At 35.1% G+C, this 19,125-nt stretch overlaps 1 protein-coding gene across 7 annotated transcripts in view; it reads left to right on the top strand.

The window, feature by feature from the left end:
* RAPH1 (Ras association (RalGDS/AF-6) and pleckstrin homology domains 1) overlaps window positions 1–19,125 on the top strand; it is a 91,965-nt gene that overhangs the window by 6,571 nt on the left and 66,269 nt on the right. The window lies entirely within an intron of this gene.

Here is a 19,125-nt window from a genome sequence, read left to right as displayed (position 1 = left end):
ACAGTATATTATTTAGGTATCCCAACTTGGACATGCCTCTATCCATGGTTCTCAGTCATGCTTTGTTCTCCCTAATTTTTCCAGTCAAAATCCCACTTACCCTTTGAGACCCAGCATTATACACCTCCTTTGTGAAGCTGTTAGACACCAAGCAGAATTAATTGCTTTCTTCTTCATTTCTCTAGACCTTACTTGATTTGCCTTGTGTTGTAGATAATTGCATACTGTCTTAAATCCCCCCTGAATTTTGGAGTATTGGACGTTTCTTCATCTGAAATACCTCTCAGTCCCTTAAATAGAATAGAAATTCAGTAAAAAGGTTTTAATGAAAACTATTATTTGAAGAATTATTTACAGTTGGTATTACATCTCCTGAAAGCATTCACTGAAATCTATTAATGTTAATTTTATTTATAAAGAATAATTCTTTCTTGACTTATTTGGCTTATTTTATATTTTAACAAATGACTTTAGAGACTAGTAAAGGGTATCAATGATCCCCTTATCTGTGAATAAAGTACTTTATACATGTTAGTAATGGCTCAAAAACCTTTTTGTTTATTCTAAATTTTTAAAATAAATAAACATTTTTTAAAGCAGGAGCAATAAATATGCTGCATTATGTTTGAAAGAAAAATCTTGGGTTTACTAATTGGAAATACAGAAATTCCAAAGTCTGGATCTTAAATCTGTTTAATTTGGTACTTGGTTTTAATGTTTGTCTTAACTAAAAGACAGCTCACATAGGGACATACACCCGAAAAGAGTAAGTACATATTTGGCTATGCTTTGTTAATGGAAACACTCATTGTTTAATTTCCATCCATCAATTTTGCAGATTTGGCTAGTAAGGTTTGCTTTTCCTGTGCAAACCAATGTGAGGATTTGCATTTATATATATAATATATATATTTATGTATTTCATATATATATATATATATATGTATTTTTTTCAGATTTTATTTATTTGAGAGAGAGAGAGCACAAGCAGGAGGAGAGGGAGAAGCAGGCTCCCTGCTGAGCAGGGAACCCGATGTGATGTGGGGCTCAATCCCAGGACGCTGGGATCATGACCTGAGCCCAAGGCAGCCACTTAACCGACTGAGCCACCCAGGCACCCCTGATTTATAGATTTTTAATAAATGTGTTTAAAATCCATAGACAGCTGTGTCTGGAAAGCATTTAAAGAGTTAGAAAATGGTTTCTCTGTTTTTAGAGTATCAAGTGTAGTAATTTCAAGATGACACACATTGTTTTCTTTTGGAATACAGTTATTTTCTTACCAAGTTTTAAAATGCCTCATTTATATTTCAGGTACAGATTAACCAATTTTTTGTTTTTGTTTGTTTTTTGTTTTTTAAAGATTTTATTTATTTGACAGAGAGAGACACAGTGAGAGAGGGAACACAAGCAGGGGGAGTGGGAGAGGAAGAAGTAGGCCTCCCGCTGAGCAGGGAGCCCGGTGCGGGGCTCAATCCCAAGACCCTGGGATCATGACCTGAGCCAAAGGCAGACGCTTAAGGACTGAGCCACCCAGGTTTTTAAAAACGATGGCTAGATAGCGTACTACTAATAGTCACCACAGAAAGTCAGGAAATTTAGACTCTTCTTTTTGTAAAAGATAAATGCTTAACTTTTTGACACCTCTTTTTAAATTGCCATGAAACAACCAATAAACCTGTTTGGTACAAAATGCTCTGGTCACTCCTCAACTACATCAATAAAATATTGTAACACTTGGCAGTCTTCTTCAGCTTCTCTTTTGCTTCAGTAGGGTTGCTTTTGAAATTAAACCTTACTTCCCCACCCCAACTTTGTTTTGTTGAGGTCAAAATAGCTGCTTCATGAAGGATTATATAATGTACTTTTTCCATAAAATATTGTCTTTTGTTTTTTGGGTTTTTTTAGAGAGGGAGGTGGGGGGTGCAGAGGGAGAGAGAGAATCTCAAGCAGGCTCCAGACCCAGCATGGAGCCCAACATGGGGCTTGATCTCACTACCCTGAGATCATGACCTGAGTCAAAATCAAGATTCCAACGCACAACTGACTGAGCCACCCAGGCACCCCCATAAAATATTGTTTCTAATAAGGAAAACATTTACTGTTGAAACTGTATCTTCTCTGGAACACCTGTCTTTTGTAGCAGCTTCCAAAAAACATGGGTTCTTTATTTCATTATTGAAAAAGAACCTAGCAAATACTATGACACTGTCTCCTCAGAATACTTAGAATTGCTTACTACCAGAATACTTTGATTACTTTATGTGATGTGTGATTGACAGGTGACCATAGAGAAGATACCAGTGTCATTTTGTGTGTTAAGGAAACCTATATATTCTATTACCTGATGTTATACTTAAAATACATATGTATATTACAATACAGATTAAATATAAAAACAACTACTAATATGTTCCTACATTCTATAGATCATCACTCATACCTCCTGGGGTACAATCACCTCCATTTTGGAAACCACTGTACAATTTTACTGAATTACTATTGTCAATGAGTCTTTCAGATTAAGTTCCATTTCATAATGTATAATATTCTTATATGAAGCCATCTTAAAAATAAAGCATTCGGGGCAAGACATTCTCATTCTCTTACTAATTGGAACGTGGTATTTGTGGAAGAAAAATAGATAAATTTCAGCAAAGTGAAACCTAAATAAAATTTATTCTTCACCACAATTGAAATTCTGGCTTTTTTCAGAAGCTTAAATTTGGATTTTGCAGTATGCTTTTGGGAATTATTCAAGGTGAATTAAAGGTAACCATTAAACATTTAATTTAGTCATTCACTAGTTTTGATAGACATAACTTTTCCATGTCCATAGTGAGCATTTTTTTCCTGATATTTCTAGTGACCTATAGAACATTTCCCAGGACTCTACCCTTTACCTTTCCCCACTCTCTACTTCTCCCCAGAAGCAACTGCAACCCACAGGTAAATTTTGCCTTTTCTATAACTTTGTATTAGTTGATTGTATCAACTAGAATTTTATATATGGAATCATTCAGTGTTCTCCCCCCTCCCCCCAGTATCTCTCCCTCTCCCTGTAATCTGGCTTATTTTCAGGCAGAATAATGATTTTTAGATTGCTCCATATTGTTACTTGTTTATCCATTCACCTGTTGATAGATATTTGGGCTGCTTCCATTTCTGGCTCACAAAGCTGCTATGACATTTGTGTACAAGTCTCTTCATGGATATATGTTTTTATTTCTCTTGGATAAATACCTGTGAGGACATGCTGGGTGATACAGGGTAGGTGTATTTTTATTTTTTTAAGAAACTGGCAAACTTACCCAAAGTTGTATCACTTTATATATTCAGCAACAGTACTTGCCACTGTAATGCATATGTAGTGGTATCTCATTGTAGTTTTAATTTGCATTTTCCTGATTGCTAGTAATGTTGAGCAATTTTCCAGGTTCATATTAGCCCTTTGGGAAGTGACTAAAAGTCTTTTGCCCATTTTAAACATTGGTTTACCTTTTTTATTATTTATTTGTAGCAAGTCTTCATATATTCTCAATACAAGTCCTTTATCAAATATATTTGTGAATATTTTCTCTTAGTCTGTAGCTTGCCTGTTTGTTTTTTTAATGGTGCCTTTCAAAGAGCAGAAGTTTTTATATTGGATTTCATCAGACTGTTTTTACTTTTACGGTTTAGTGTTTTCTGTCCTAATAAATCTTTGCCTACACTAAATTTGCAAAAGGTATCTTCTTACGTTTTCTCCTAAGAGCTTTATAATTTTTGCCTTTACATTTCAGTCTGTGATCCATTTTGAATTAATTTTTGTTTATGGTGTGGTGATGAAGTCAAGGCTCCCCTGCCCCCAATATTTATATCTGTTCCAACATCATTTGTTAAAAAATGCTTTGTACTTTTTTTAATTTGTCCACTGTATCTCAGTAAAGCTAGAAAAACAAAACAAAACCTTTCCTTTCCTCCTTACCTACTTTGACATCCTTGTTGAAAATCATTTGACAATATAAAAATGAGTCTATTTCTGGACTGCCCATTCTGTTACATTGATGTAATTCTCAGTTCTTTTGCCATTACTAAATTGTTTTGATTACTTAGCTTTATAGTGAGTCTTGAAGGCAGGTGGTTTACCACAAGGTCTTTTACCAGATTATTTTTGGCTGTTCTAGTTCATTTGCTTTTCCATCTAAATTTTAGAATCAGGTATAGGTTATAATTACTTAGTGAATACTTAGTTACATTGTGAATACTTAGTTCAATATGGGGACAATTGACATATAAAGTATTGCATTTTCCAGTCCATTAATATGGTGTATCTGCCCATTTATTTAGGTCTTCAATTTCTCTCAAGAGTATTTTCTGTTTTTCAGTTGCCATGGAATATGTTATGTGAACATTGCATGCTGCCCTATTTGTGTCATTTCTTACAGCTAAATTGTTATTTACACATGCTTATTTTTATGATACAAATTAAAATTTGGTATGGAGATTTTCCATATGATAACCTAATCTAATGCATAGATGAAGTGCTCATATATTTTGATGTGATAGTACTAGAAATAGAGGAGATTAAACATAACTAGAAACATTAAAGTAGAAATTTACAGCTATATAGTTATTGGAATAATTCTTTTGGCTTGTATGGTTGCAAACATTAATACTTAAAGAGGCTTATCGTTGTTAACATAATCCAGTACTTTGGAATCAGAAGTAAGGCAGAATCTTATCAGTTTAATTGGGGCATAAGTTTTTACCAGAGGATTTTGAGTTTGCAGTTTTGCCTTCTCTTCCCCCCCCCTTCAATAATAATAATAGTGGAAATATGCAACATTTAGAGATGTAAAAAGAAGAAAATAAAGCACAGTCCTACCACCCAGAAATGACCAGTTTAAATTTTTGGTATATTTTTCTCATCTTTGTGTGTGTGTATTTATATAGCTCATTATTATATGCACAATTTAGTTTTGCTTCTTTCATTTAAAGTTACATCACTGGCATTTTACCATGCATTAAATGCTTTATGAATAATTTACAACACCTGCATTATAACCCAGAACAGACATAAAACACACCCCCAATTTACTGGGTTTTTTTCTTGTAGGATATTTAGTTGCCCTCCCCCTCCCCCTGTTTTCCCCCATTTTGTTTTTAAAAAATATTTGTCTTTGATGAACATATTTGTTTACTATCTTTGTTCATGTTTTGAATTTCATTTTAAAATAAACCAATTTTTTATCACTTCTCAGCCTTTTGGCTAAGATCTAGTATCTGTTCTTATCAGTTATAGTGGTTCATCACTTACATAACATCCAGTGCTGATTATATCATGTGCCCTCCTTAGTGTCCATCACCCAGTTACCCCATGTCCCCACCCTGCCTCCCCTCCAGCAACCCTCAGTTTGTTTCCTATGATTAAGAGTCTCTTATGGTTTGTCTCCCTCTCAGATTTCTTCTTGTTTTATTTTTCCCTCCTTTCCCCTATGATCCTCAGTTTTGTTTCTTAAATTCCACATATCAGTGATACCATATAATTGTCTTTCTCTGATTGACTTATTTCGTTTAGCATAATACCCTCTAATTCCATCCACGTTGTTGCAGAGGGCAAAATTTTATTTTTTTTGATGACTGAGTAATATTCCATCACACATATATATGTGTGTGTGTGTGTATACACACACATACATACATACAAACACACACACACATATCTTCTTTATCCATTCATCTGTCGATGGACATCTGGGCTCTTTCCATAGTTTGCCTACAGTGGACATTGCTGCTATAAATATTGGGGTGCAGTTGCCCCTTTGGATCACTACATTTGTATCTTTTGGGTAAATACCTAATAGTGCAATTGCTGAGTTGTAGGTTATCTCTATTTTCAACATTTACAAACCAAAGCTTTTAAAGAGTTTTAAATAACAGCATTGTTGTTTATGTTTATTGACAGTGGTGTAGAAGTATTTTCTCTAAAGATATATTAGCTGTCTTAGCTATGAAACTGTCATACTGAAGAATTGCCTAAAATATATTAACTTCTATGTTATGACATCTATGTAGATAATTTAGATGATTATTTGCTAATAGAACCCATGACTGATTTTACTTCTAGTAAGCTTTTTGGGAGAACATGATTTAATTTTTTGTAATCATGTATGGTCAAGTAAAGATATATCAGCTATAACAGCTATTTGATGAATGCTTATGACAAAAGAGTAGAAATTATTCTGGGAATGTTGAATGTATCCTTCTTACAAAATTTGTCTTCTCTAACTGCCCCCCCCACCGTGTGTGTGTGTTGATGTCTGTGTAAAATGAAAACATCTAATTTAAAATACTGTAACATGTAGGTGCATTAATTTTAAAATAAAAACTATAAATGGCGGGCGCCTGGGTGGCTTAGTTGTTAAGCGTCTGCCTTCAGCTCAGGTCATGATCACAGGGTCCTGGGATCTAGCCCCATATCGGGCTCCCTGCTCACCTGGAAGCCTCCTTCTCCCTCTCCCACTCCCCCTGCTGTGTTCCCTCTCTCACTGTCTCTCTCTCTCTGTCAAATAAATGAACAAAAATCTTAAAATATATAAATGACATAAAAGTTCTGTTCTATTGTTGGAGATTTTAATAAAATTGCCTAAGGGCAGGGACCATATTTAACCCTCTAAATAGCTGTATTCCCTGTAACTTATCAGCACAGTGCCCAATTCCTGGTAGTATTTCATTAAGCATTTGTTGAATGAACAATATTATTTCTTGTTAAAAAGTAGTAATCTTTTTGGGGCGCCTGGGTGGCTCAGTCGTTAAGCGTCTGCTCAGGTCATGATCCCAGGGTCCTGGGATCGAGCCCCGCATCGGGCTCCCTGCTCCGCAGGAAGCCTGCTTCTCCCTCTCCCACTCCCCCTGCTTGTGTTCCCTCTCTCGCTGTGTCTCTCTCTATCAAATAAATAAATAAAATCTTAAAAAAAAAAAAGGTAATAATATTCTTAGGTGAAAATTACTTTTTTTTTTTTAGTACAAATAAGTAGAGTTAATTCTGCTTGAACCTAGAATTGTTAATATTCCCAAATAGTAATTAAGCTTTGTTCTTTCTGGTTTTCTGAGAGAGAAGCACGCAGGTAACAGCTATCCTAAATTGGTATTCTTTTTTTATTATAGAGAAACCCAAATCTGGCTTTATTTTTAACCAAAAAGGAAAGCTAACTTTTTAACCTAAGAATTCGCTTGGAACACCTTGTTTGTTTTGTTACTTAAATTCCACATACGAGTGAAATCATACGGTATTTGACTTCCTCTGACTTATTTTGCTTAGCATTATACTTGCTGTCTTTATCCATGTTGTTGCAAATGGCAATATTTCATTCTTTTTTATGGCTACATAATATTCCATTGTATGTATATACCATTCATCATTCTTCTTTATCCATTCGTCATTCGATGGACATTTAGACTGCTTCCATAGTTTGGCTATCGTAAATGATGCTGCAGTAAATATAGGGGTGTATGTATCCCTTTGAATTAGTGTTTTTGTATTTTGGGGGTAAATACCCAGTAGTGTAATTACTGGCTTATGGGGTAGTCCTATTTTTAATTTTTTGAGGAACCTACAGTGGCTGCACCAGTTTGCATTCCCACCAATAGTGCAAGAGGGTTCCTTTTTTCTCCACATCCTCACTAACACTTGTTTCTTGTATTTTTAATTTTAGCTATACTGACAGGTGTGAGGTGATATCTCATTATAATTTTCTTTTGTATTTCCCTGTTGAGTGATGTTGAGCATCTTTTCATGTGTGTGTTGGCCATCTGGATGTTGTCTTTGGAGAAATGTCTGTTCATGTCTTCTGCCCATTTTTTAATTGGGTTAATTGTTTTTTTGGCTGTTGTATCAGTTCCTTATACATTTTGGATACTAGTCCTTTATTAGATGTCATTTACAAATATATTCTCCCATTCTGTAGGTTGCCTTTTAGTTTTGTTGATTGTTTCCTTCACTGTGCAAAAACTTTACATTTTGATGAAGTTCCAATAGTTTATTTTTGCTTTTATTTCCCTTGCCTCAGGAGACAATATCTAGAAAGATGTTGCTACAGCTGATGTCGGAAAAATTACTGCCTGTGCTCTCCTTTCAGGTTTTAGGTCTCACATTTAGATCTTTAATCCATTTTGAGTTTATTTTTCTGTATGTTGTAAGAAAGTGGTCCAGTTTCATTCTTTTGCAGGTAGTTGTTCAGTTTTCCCAACACGACTTGAAGAGATAGTCATTTTCCTATTGGATAGTCTTTCCTGCTTTGTTGAAGATTAATTGACCATATAATTGTAGGCTTATTTCTGGGTTTTCTATTCCATTGATCTATGTGTTTTTATGCCAGTACCATACTGTTTTAATTACTACCACTTTGTAATGTAATTTGAAGTCTGGGATTGTGATACCTCCAGTCTTTTTCTTTTTCAAGATTGCTTTGGCTGTTAAGGGTCCTTTGTGATTACATACGAATTTTAGGATTGTTTGTTCTAGTTCTGTGAAAACTGCGTTTGGTATTTTGATAGGAATTGCATTAAATCTGTAGATTGCTTTGGGTAGTATAGACATTTTAACAACATTTGTTCTCCCAACCTATGTGCACGGAATGTCTTTTTCCATTTCTTAGTGTTGTCTTGAATTTCTTTCATCAGTATTTTATAATTTTCAGAGTACAGGCCTTTCACCTCTTTGGTTAAATTTATTTCTAGGTATCTTATCATTTTTGGTGCAGTTGTAATTTGGATGTTTTCTTAGTTTCATTTTCTACTGCTTCATTATTAGTGTATAGGAATGCAGTAGATTTCTGTATATTGATTTTTTTATCTGCAACTTTACTGAATTCATTTATGAGTTCTAGTAGTTTTTTGGTGGAGTCTAGGTTTTTCTATATTATATGTCATCTGCAAATATTAAGAGTTTTACTTCTCCTTACCAGTTTGGATGCCTTTTCTTTCTTTCTTTTTTTTTTTTTTTTAATTTCCTTTCATGTTGTCTAATTGCTGCAGCTAGGGATTCAATTCTATGTTGAATAAAAGTAGTGAGATTGTAAATCCTTGTCTTGTTCCTGACCTTAGAGGAAAAGCTCTCAGTTTTTCACCATTGAGTATAATGTTTGCTGTGGGTTTTTCATATAAGGCCTTTATTATGTTGAGGTGTGTTCTCTCTAGACCTACTTTACAGAGGTTTTTTATCATAAAGGGATGTTGTACTTTGTCAAATGCTTTTTCTTCATCCTTTGAAATGATCGTATGGTTTTTATCTTTTCTCATATTGATTGTATCACTTTCATTGTTTTTGCAAATATTGAACCACAGTTGTATCCTGGGAATAAGTCCCACTTGATCATGGCAGGTGATTTTTTTAATGTATTGTTGGATTCGGTTTGCTAGTAGTTTCTTGAGGATTTTTGTATCTGTATTCATGAGAGATACTGGTCTGTAGTTGTCTTTTTTTGTGTGGTGTATTTATATGGTTTTGGTATCAGGATGAAACTGGCCTCATAGAATGAATTTGGAAGTTTTCTTTCCTCTTCTATTTTTTGGAATAGTTTGAGAAGAATAGGTATTAACTCTTCTTTAAATGTTTGCTAGAATTTGCCTGTGAAGATGTGTGGTCCTAGACTTTGGTTTGTTGGGAGTTTTTTGATTACTGAATGAATTTCAGTACTTATAATTGGTCTGTTGAAATTTTCTATTCCTGTTTTAGCTTTGGTAGGTTATATGTTTCTAAGAATTGATCCATTTCTTCTAAGTTGTACAATTTATTGGCATATAAATTTTCGTAATATTCTCTTACAATTGGTGTCGGTTGTTATTTCTCCTCTTAGTGATTTTGTTGTTTTGATGAGTGTGGCTAGAGGTTTATCAGTTTTTTTGATCTTTTCAAGAAACCAGGTCCTGGTTTCATTGACCTGTTCTGTTGTTTCTTTAGTTTCTGTATCAGTTATTTCTGCTCTAGCCTTTATTATTTCCTTCTTTTTACTGGTTTTGGGTTTTGTTTGTTCTTCTTTTACTAGCTCTTTAAAGTGTAAGGTTAAATTGTTTGAGATTTTTCTTCTTGAGGTAGGCCTGTATTGCTATAATCTTCCCCCTTAGAACCACTTTTGCTGCATCCCAAAGATTTTGGACCATTGTGTTTTCATTTTCATTTGTTTCTGTGTAATTTTTGATTTCTTTGATTTCTTGGTTAACCCATTCATTGTTTAGTAGCATGTTATTTAACCTCCATGTATTTGTGCTCTTTCCAGATTTTTTTCTTGTGGTTGATTTCTAGTTTTATAGCATTGTGGTGAGAAAAGATGCATGATATGACTGCAGTTTTTTTTTAATTTGTTGAGACTTGTTTTGTGACTTCATATGTGATCTGTTCTGAAGACTGTTCCATGTGCACTTGAAAAGAATGTGTATTCTGTTTTAGGATGGAATGTTCTAAATATGTATGTTAAGTCCATCTGGTTCAGTGTCATTGAAAGCTACTTGTTTCCTTGTTGATTTTCTCCTTGGATGATCTGTTCATTGATGTAAGTGGGGTATTAAAGTCCCCTACTATTATTTTATTACTGTTAATTATTTCCTTTATGTTTGTTATTACTGTTTTATGTATTTGTATCCTCCCATATTGGATGCATAAATATTCACAGTTGTTATATCCTCTTGTTGGATTGTCCCTTTTATATAGTGTCCTTTTTGATCTCTTGTTAGTCTTTGTTTTAAAGTCTATTTTTCTGATATAAGTATTGCTACCCCAGCTTTCTTTTAACATCCATTTGCATGTTAAGTGTTTCTCCATCTCCTTACTTTCAAAATGCAGGTGTCTTTCAGTCTGAACGGAGTCTCTTGTAGGCAGCATATAGATGGGTCTTGTTTTTTACCCACCCTGTCTCTTTTGATTGGAGCATTTAGTCCATTTACGCTCATAATTATAGATATGTATTTATTGCCATTTTGTTACTTGTTTTGTGGTTGTTTCTATAGATTTTCTCTGATACTTCTCTTGCTCTCTTTCATGGTTTGTTGGCTTTCTTTAGCGATATACTTGGATCCCCTTATTTTTTTTATTTTATTTTTTTAAAGATTGTATTTATTTGACAGAGAGAGACACAGCGAGAGAGGGAACACAAGCAGGGGGAGTGGGAGAGGGAGAAGCAGGCTTCCCGGGGAACAGGGAGCCTGATGTGGGGCTCGATCCCAGGACCCTGGGATCATGACCTGAGCCGAAGGCAGACGCTAACGACTGAGCCAACCAGGCATGCCAGATCCCTTTATTCTTTATCTGTTACTGGTTTTTTATTTGTGTATTAGGTTTGTATATAACATCTTCTGCATATAGCAGTCTATATTAAGTTGATGGTCACTTAAGTTTGAACCCATTCTTTCCTCCTCTCCCCCTCACGATTTAGGTATATGGTGTCATACTTTATATCTTTTATTTTGTGAATCCCTTGACTGATTTTTAGAAGTATACTTATTTTACTGCTTTTGTGCTTCCTACTTTTCTTACTCCTATTTATGGTCTTTCCACTCAAAGAGTCACCTTTAACATTTCTTGTAGGTCTGCTTAATGGTCATGAATTCCTTTAACTTTTGTTTGTCTGGGGAACTCTGTCCTTCTTTCCTGAACAACAGCCTTGCTGGAGAGAGTATTCTTTGTTGCAGGTTTTTTGCTTTCAGCACTTTGAATATATCATGCCACTCTCTTCTGGTTTGCAAAGTTTCTGCTGAAAAAAAATCAGCTGAATGCCTTATGGGGTTTCCCCTTGTATGTAACTGTCTCCTTTTCTCTTGCTGCTTTTAAAATTCTGTCTTTATCACTACTTTTTGCGATTTTAATTACTGTGTATCTTGGTGTGGACCTCCTTGGATTGATGTTGCTGGGGGCTCTTTGTGCCTCCTGGATCTGGGTTTTTGTTTCTTTCCCCAGATGTGGGAAGTTTGCAGCTATTATTTCTTCAAATAAGTTTTGTGTCCCCTTTTCTCTCTTCTTCTTCTGAGATCCCTATAATATGAATGTTGTTATGCTTGATGGAGTCACTGAGTTCCCTAAGACTATTTAGACTAGTCAGTAATTAAGAAGTAGAACTTCAGACAAAGATGGTCTGGAAGGAGTTGGGGGAGACCTTTGGATTTGCTAGTCCATCTTTTCTTTTGCATATTAAGAAAATGAGAACTACGGATTGAAATGATTTAGCCTGAAGTTGTAGTTAGTTAGTGGTGGAATAAGAATTTCCAGTCTCTCCTGACTCCTTGTTTAGTCCTAGATGGCTTGGGCTAGGAAGATCTTGCAGACTTTCTTTAAATGAACACTTCCAGTAGTATAAGGTAATGAAGGTTCTGTCTTTACTAATTCAAACATAGGGCATAAAAAGAAAAGATATACTTGCGTTTTCTTTTTTTTTTTCTTCTTCTTAAGTGGGCTCCACACACAGTATGGAGCCCAGTATAGGGCTTGAACTCACAACCCTGAGATCAAGACCTAAGCTGAGATCAAGAGTCAGAGGCTCAACTGACTGAGCCACCCAGGTGCCCCAACTTGAGTTTTCTTGTTAACCAGTTTGTGTTAAAATTTTAGGGGATGTTTTAGCATTTGTTATTTAAACACCCTACAAACTAAACTCATTCTGAAAATTTCAGTAACTATTTGCCCTATCTTTTCACCCAAAGCAATTCTTGACCATTAAATATTACCATTTCTATTTGTGGCTGGTTAATGTCAGAAATAATGAGCCATCTCTGGTTGAATTTCTGACCTGCCAGAATAAAATACTGATATACAAAGATGGAGGAAGAACTACTACTGTATGTGGGATTTACTAGTAAAGTGATTTCTCCCCAACCTTGAGTTTCTATTAAGAGTTCTGGCTAATTCTGAAAATCTATTTTAGCAATTATGTGAATTCAGAGTTCTGGCTAATTCTAAAAGTCTATTTTAGCAATTGTGTGAAATTTAGGAATTGAGAGTAGCTTCTTTCACGGATATGGGGAGAAAAAAGATTGACAGATTGCGAAGAGAAAAATCTAAAGAAATGGAGATAATAAAGCAGGTTGCAGAACAGGCGTACAGCATTTTGGAATGAAACCTTGGAAAGGAGAGAAAGGGAGTTGAAGAAAGTTGAGAGAAGAGATATAATGTGATAAACATATTGATAAATTTCCTTATACTTTGAATTTGATTAGATTCTTTGTTTAAAATTAGTTTGAGTTAGGTTTCTGTTTTGTACAGGAACCCTTAGTATTACTCACTTGTTACTTTTTAGGAGAGTTGTATTATTAATACAGCTATTGAGTCAAATCCTATCCCTAGAAACAGATAGCCTTATAGAAATATTATCAAAAATTCTGCCAAAACCAAAGTGCATTGTAGAAATTTCTTTGACTTTTTTTAAAACCATTCCTCTGTTGATAGGGAAATTAATTTTAAATGTTTTGGTTACTTGAAATTAGCATTTATTGAGAATTGGCGAAATTAGCCTTTCTTCCTTTCTTTCTTTCTTCTTTCTTTCTTTCTTTCTTTCTTTCTTTCTTTCTTTCTTTCTTCACCTTTAGCTTTGAGTCCTCTGAAATTAGATGTCATCTTAAGTTCGGAGTCATCTTAGAAATGTTTAGCAGAAAAAAGTTGAAATTCAGATGAAGAAAGAATATGTCTCTTTGGTGTGGGGTGACAAATGAGAAGCATATGGTCTCTCTTCTGAATCTGCAACCTAGTTGGGTGTGGAGGGTGATAAGGCAAGTGCACAAATAACCACCACATAATATAAAGCTGATTTGCTCTAAGTGCCATAGAGAGGTACAAAGTTCATAGTCCTCTTGGAGGAAGTAGCATCTAACTCTTTTGTTTAGCAGTTATGCTTAAACTTTTCTTTAGTTTTTTTTTTAATTGAGATATAATACACATATACAACATTTTTTTAAAACTTATTTACAAGGTTGTACAACTTCACTATCTGATTCTAGAATAAACTTTTTTAAAACTTTGAGTGTTTTTAGCTGAGGTTGTGCCCTCTAGTTTTCAGGCTGTACCACTCCCTATCTACTGCTGGTATTTATATTGGTCACCTGACTCCTGAAGGCATTATACTCGAGAGATTTGTTTTTTTTCGTTTCATTAACCCGGAAGCAAATGCCAGAATTTCCCTGGGAGTGCCAGTGTGGGGAATACTGGCTCTTGTCCTGCATTCTTTTTCCCACTTATATTCCTTTGCCCATCTCTTTCTAACTCCAAGAATGCTCCCCACTTCTGCTGCAGCAGAAGGGATGTGAGGGATGGCTTCTCATTGCCCTCGAGAGGGCTTCTTTAGAATAAAAACCAAACTCTGTTTCTTGGTTTACAAATCCTTGAATGATCTGGCCCTCTCTTCCTATCAGACTAATTTTTCTTTCTGTTCCCTGACACACCAGACTTGTACCCTCTACTTGGAATTCTCTTCTCTCTGATCTGTGCATGTCTGATTCCTTCTTGTCACTCATATCTCAGTTTAAATATCACTACTTAAAGAGGCCTTCTCTGTACATCCAGTCTACTGTGACAGCTACTCTGTCACTTTCCATACAATCCTAATTTAATTACCACCACAGTTGTCATGGGTCTTACTTGTTTTGTTTTTGTTGTTTAATATTTCTCTACCTTGACTAGAATCTAAGTTTATTGTTAGCAGATCCCTTGTTTGTCACCTTTGTAACTATAACCTGAACTTCCAGAACAGTGTTTGGCACATAGTGTGTGCTTAATGTATATTTGTTGAATAAATATTGAATGAAAATGCTTGCTTTGATGGCTCCTGCTCTGGTTCATCTCCCTGTTTCTACCTGTTTCTGTCTTCCAGAAATTTGCCAGAATCTCTGATCTGTGGATGCTTTTGCCATCTCTAGTTTCATTGCCTTTGAGTTTATTCCCTCTTGTAATTGTTTACTGTCATTTTAGTGGGATTTTAGGGAGAGAGAGAAATGTATTCTCTGGTTCTTTTGACAGGTTGAGATGTTGCAGTCAGGTTGAAAACATGAACAAAGACCAAGTTAAGAAAGCTCGGCTTGTTTTTTGAGAATACCTAAGTAGTTTAGGTTGTTTGAAGGGTAGAAGATAAGGTTGAAAATTCGGGTTGAGGCCATGTCAGAGAGGCTGTGAAATCATTTGGTGAAGAGTTTGTACTTAATTCAGAATGTCATGGGGAACCCTTGTCGGTGTTCGAGCAGAATCATGGCATGAAAAAAGTTTTTAAGGAAGATTAGTTTGACAGTGATGGATTATGAAAAGATAGGTAAGTTAGGAAGTTGCTAGTATAATCTGAGGACAGTATAGTGTGGATCTGAGCCAAGACAGTAGTCACTAAAATAAGAAAGAGGGCAAAGGCACAGAAAAATAGTTGAGCCTTCTGGTGCTGACATTGATGAATTGCTCTGTGATAATTACAGTGTGATGTGACTTTTATTTAGATGGATTGTTTGATTGTATGGGGGACTAAATTGAATGTATCTTCTATCAGCAATGTGTTATAAGTGCCTTTCCTAGGATTTTTATGTTTATGAGATAGATGAAACAAAGCAGACATTTCAGCTTTGTTGGATAGGGGATATTTGGTCAACTCTGGCACTTGCCATCTGGATGTTAGGCAAGAGGTCAGGGAATATTTAATGAATAATGCAAGGTACAAGTGTCTTACTCCATTTGTTCTCACATTTAATAACAAAATTCTTAAAGCAACTTGAAAACCCATCTTGAAGTCTTTATTTAGCTTAAGCCTTCTTATTTGATTAAATACAGTTGACCTTTGAACAATGCAGGGACTAGGGGTGCCGACCCCAATGCAGTGAAAAGTCTGAGTATAACTTTTGACTCCCCCAAAATGTAACTAATGGCCTACTATTGACCAGAAGCCTTATCACTAATGTAAACAGTTGATTAACACACACTTTGTATGTTACGTGTATTATATACTGTATTCTTACAATAAAGTAAGCTAGAGAAAAGAAAATGTTATTAAAAAAATCATAAGGAAGAAAAAATACATTTATAATACTGTATTTATCTTAAAAATCTGTATAAAAATGGAACCACTCAGTTCAACCTGTGTTGTGCACGGGTCAAGTGTACTAGTTTTTGATTTAGAATGAATTCTCATTTCTTCCTGACCTGGTGTGACATTAACCAATTTTTTTTTTTTTTTTTACTCAGTTACTTGGTTTTTTCATGGGAAGGTTAGAAATGATTGTCTTTGCCTCTGTGAAAGAATTATCTGATGAGTAGTTATTTTTCTAAAGTGGTAAGCTTTTATTTGCATTAAAACTAATTTTATGATGACCAGAATAAGCCAAAAACGTTAACTGAGTAAACAGGCAAATGCAATTTAGGAATGGTAATACATGCATACAATAATAAAAATCATGTGTTGGAGAAATATGCAGTTGTTTTTCAGGGACCTTAAACTGCATTATTTTATTTGGTAAGAATGTTTTTCAGCCTGTATGGTTTTTTTTTCCTTTAAGTTTATTTCTGAATTTTAAATGATGCATTAGTTGACATACTGTGTTTTCCTAACTAAACTACAATTTCCTGAGGGCAGACTTTATCTCCCCTTCCACCCTCCCTCCCTCCCTCTTTCTAAATTTATTTTCGTATAATTTGAAACTTACAGAAAAGTTGTAAGAAGAGTATAAACAACTCCCACATTCCCTTTACCTAGATTCACTTATTGTTTACTTTTTGTCTAATTATTATTCCTCTCTCCCTTTATATGTATTTACACACACTCACATACACACATACCTTTTTTTTCTGAGCCATTTGAAAGTGAGTTGCAGACATTGTGCCCTTTTATGACTAAATTCTTCAGTGCATGTTTCCTAAGGGCACAGATACTGTCTTACATAACTACAGTAGTATTATCAAAATTAGGAAATACAACATCGCTATAATACTGTGATCTAATCCACAGCCCTAGTCAAATTTTGGCAATTGTCCCAATAATGTTCTTTATAGCTATGTTTATATGTTTACGTATTTTCTCCGCGTCCAAGATCCAGTCCAAGATCAAGCATTGCATTTAGTTGTCATGTCTCTTTGGTTTCCTTTAAACTGGAACACATCCTCAGCCTTTGTGTTCTTGACCTTTGCGTTTTTTAACCATAGGCCAGTTATTTTGTAAAATGTCTTATGATTTGATTCAGGTAATGTATTTTGTCAGGAATACCACAAAATGATAATGTATCTTCTCAGTGCATAATTTCTCAGGAAGTATGTGATTTGGGTTTGCCCCAATTAAATTTTATCACTTGGTTAAGGCAGTGTCACCCAGTAATTTGTGGGGAGATATTTTGACAATTTGTAAATAGTCTTATCAAATTTTTACCCATAAGGTTTAGCGTCTATCAATGATTCTTACCTGAATCAGTTATTACAATGGTTGCAAATGGTGATCTTCTGTCATTTCATCTGTATTAATTCATTGGCATCCTATGAGGAAGAGCTTTCTTTCCCATGTATTTATTTATATCAGTATGGGTTCGTGGATTCTTATTTTATTCAATGGGTTATCGTTTCTTCCTGTCATAAATGATTTTGATGCTTAAATTGTCCCATATTAGGCTCTATGGATCTCCTTCAGGCTGGTTTCTATGTCCTTATGACATGTCCCCATCTTTATTGAGCACTTCCTAGCGCAAGAAGATATTCTAGGATCCCATCTTATTTTTCCCCAGCCCCAACGCTTGAATCATTACTCCAAGGGTTCCTGGTTACTTTTTAGGTAGAATATGTATTTAGAAACCAAAAACTGGGTGCTAGGTATGGTAATTGCTACTGGAGTGTCATTGCTACTAGGCCCTTTGAGTGGACCTACCTACAAACACACATAAACATATATCTATCTTTATTTCTACCCCTCCTGTATTTCCTCTATCTCTTTGAAACCTTGAGTTCATAATGATGATTCAAAGTATAGCCCAAATGGCTCCTAAGCCACATGCTACTACTGTCTAGCACTCTCCCTCCAGTTGAAGCTGGAGAGTACATGCACAATATCAGCTATCCCCATAGATAACTGGTATGTAGGTAGTATAGCCAGAAAAGTCCCAAGTGTGGAGCAGAATAAGCAAGATGAACATCTCTGGAAGCAGTCATGGAAGCCCCATTTCTACAGATAACTTATAGTGACTGTATGTGTTTCCTAGGACTGCTATAACAACTCACCACACTGGGTGGTTTAAAACAACAGAAATGTATTCTCTCACAGTTCTTGAACTTGAAAAGGTGGAATATAAACAAAAGAATATTACACTTACTACTATTATTTGTTTTTGTTTATTGGTTCATTGGGTTTTTTTTAGTTGCTCTGTGATTTCAGATTATGGTTTATGCTATACTGTGTAATTCGTAATTATAAGATTGATCATTAGAACTTCTTATTTATTAGGAATGTTAGGAGTTTCTTTGTAGACCATTGAACTTAGATTGGTTTTTTCACTTTAGATAAGGCGTTCCTGTTTGGGGTTTAATAGATTAGCAATATCCAATATAATGAAAAATCCAATGTAAATAAAGAAACAGATATGGTTCATTATTCTGTGAAAGGAATTCCTTTGCCAGGGGTGCATTGAAGTGCTTGATAAAGAAAACATTAACAAATCACCTTGATTTGATTTATCTTGTTTGTTTTTATGCTTCCTTATGTGATCTTTAGTAATCTTAGAGTTAACGTACATGATAATGAACAGGATGTGTTAGTTACATCTTGGGTTGTCAAAAACTGAAACACAAATAAAGGAGTTAGCATAAGGGGTGAATCACCTCCCCTAGTATTTCTTTTTCCTCTGGGTAAGGAAAGATGGCCAGCCCACAAATAGTACACCTCTCTTGTTTACTAGGGAGGTTTCGTTCCATGTAGAAACTACAAAACTTAGTTATGTCAGCTCACTCCCAGAGGACTAGGTCATACAAGTTTCCTGGTGGCCAGTTTACTCAGATTGCTCCTATGAAGCCTTGGAATAACAAGTTGCTTCCTTCTCAGTCCTCTTTCAACACTTCAGAGACCATAGCTTCCTTTAAATTTGCTTCATGCACAGGCCTACAAAAGGAACTTTTTTCTTAGAGAATTTTTTAATCAAGATACTTCAATGTTTACCATC

This window comes from Halichoerus grypus, chromosome 4 (genome assembly GCF_964656455.1).
Source record: "Halichoerus grypus chromosome 4, mHalGry1.hap1.1, whole genome shotgun sequence".
Taxonomy (NCBI): Eukaryota; Metazoa; Chordata; class Mammalia; order Carnivora; family Phocidae; genus Halichoerus; species Halichoerus grypus.
The sequence above is the reverse complement of the archived record's forward strand: the minus strand, read 5'-3'. Positions and strand labels throughout refer to the sequence as shown.